Raw genomic sequence first — 1,855 nt, 5'->3', positions numbered from 1 at the left:
GAGACTTTCTGCATGCAAAGCAGACACTCTACCACTGAGCTACAACCCTTCTCTAAAGGAACACAACTTCCCATTAAGAATAATGCACTGTGCTCCATTATACAAACACCTGAGGGCCGGCTATGGAGAGTAATGGAAGATGCTTCATTTGAGCCTCTATATCTCTCATGCATACATAACTGTACCCAAGGGGTGCGGATGGATTGGGCCTCTGGTTTGCTTTTTGGTTTGCATTCTGGCTTATGTCTGTCTCAATGAGTAATTTCAAATATACTCTAATAAACCGAGGTACACTGACTGCTTTCCTCCCATCTCTTCATTTGGAAGATATTTTTAAATCCCTATTTTATGCCTTGCTTTTCTGGCACTTACTTCTAACCTTGAGTGTGTGCCCTTCATAATGCACCATGCCCATGGTTTTGTCCACAGATACTTTAGGGGCAGGCCTGACTTCACAGAGGGTCAGAACGGGACCGCAGTGACAACTTTCATCCTCTTGGGCTTTACTGAGAACCCTAAACTGGGCCCATTCCTCTCTGGCATCTTCCTTCTCCTCTATGTGCTCACAGTGTTAGGCAATGCCTGGATGGTCACTTTGATCAGAACTGAACAGTGGTTGCACACTCCCATGTATTTCTTCCTCAGTAACCTTTCTCTCCTGGATCTTTGCTACTCCTCGGTCATTGCGCCTAAAGCACTGGAGGTTCAGCTACAATGGGGCAGGGCTTCCATCTCCCTGCCGGCTTGTGCCACTCAGATGTTCTGCTTCACCACACTGGTGACCACAGAGTGTTTCCTCCTTGCAGCCATGGCATATGATCGGTTCCTGGCCATCTGCCACCCACTAACATACGCTTCGCTCATGACCCAAGGGCGTTGCACCTGCCTTGTGCTGGGAGCTTACAGCTGTGGCCTGGCAGGCTCCATCATTCAGACTAGTGGTGCCTTCCGGTTATCCTACTGTGGCCCCAACCGGATCAACCACTTCTTTTGCGACATCCCTGCAGTCTTGAAGCTCTCCTGCTCAGACACTTGGCTTTCTGAAGCTATCCTTTTTGCTTCCACTAGCATCATCGCCATGGTGACCACAACTATCATCTTCATCTCCTACATGCGGGTCCTGTGGAATGTCTTCAGTGGCCATTTGAGTCAAGGGCGGCAAAAAGCCCTCTCTACTTGCACTTCGCACCTGACCACACTTAGTCTCTTCTAAGGCACTGCCATCTTCATGTATGCCCAGCCAAGAACCAGGGATGAGTCTCAAGACCAAGACAAGATTGTGTCCATGTTTTACACACTTGTGATCCCTATGCTCAATCCAGTGATCTACAGCTTGAGGAACAAGGATGTGAAAGAAGCCATGAAGCGCCTGATGAGTAAGAAGGTAACAGGTCTATCTATTTAGAAGCTTTGAGAGCTTTTAATTTCAGTCCATGCAGATTAAGATCTGAAGAGCACATATTGTAGAGATCACCCTTTCATTATGATAACCAATTCAAATCTCTACTCAGCCTGTATCACAAGTGCCATCTCTATTTGTCTCCAGGCAAACACAAAATAAGGAACAGGCCATAGCTCAGTAGAAGAGCACAGGTTTGCACACAGAAGGTCCCAGGTTCAATCCCCAGCATCTCTAGGTAAAGCTGTGAAAGACTCCCTTCTGAAACCCTGGAGTCATTACCAGTCAGTGTAGACCAGGGATGGGGAGCTTGTGGCTCTCCAGATGTTAGATTACAACTTCTGTCGTCTCTGATCATTGGCCATACTGGCTGGGGCTGATAGGAATTGCAGTCCAATAATAAGTTCTGGACAGAGCTTGGAAAAGTTACTTTTTTGAACTACAGCTCCCATCAGC

General features: G+C 47.3%; 1 pseudogene; it reads left to right on the top strand.

The window, feature by feature from the left end:
- The first annotated feature begins 400 nt into the window (after window positions 1-400).
- LOC133382146 (olfactory receptor 5AR1-like) lies at window positions 401-1,405 on the top strand (annotated as a pseudogene).
- Window positions 1,406-1,855: the final 450 nt, after the last annotated feature.

The sequence above is a fragment of the Rhineura floridana genome, chromosome 3, assembly GCF_030035675.1.
Source record: "Rhineura floridana isolate rRhiFlo1 chromosome 3, rRhiFlo1.hap2, whole genome shotgun sequence".
In the NCBI taxonomy this organism is placed as follows: Eukaryota; Metazoa; Chordata; class Lepidosauria; order Squamata; family Rhineuridae; genus Rhineura; species Rhineura floridana.
The sequence above is the reverse complement of the archived record's forward strand: the minus strand, read 5'-3'. Positions and strand labels throughout refer to the sequence as shown.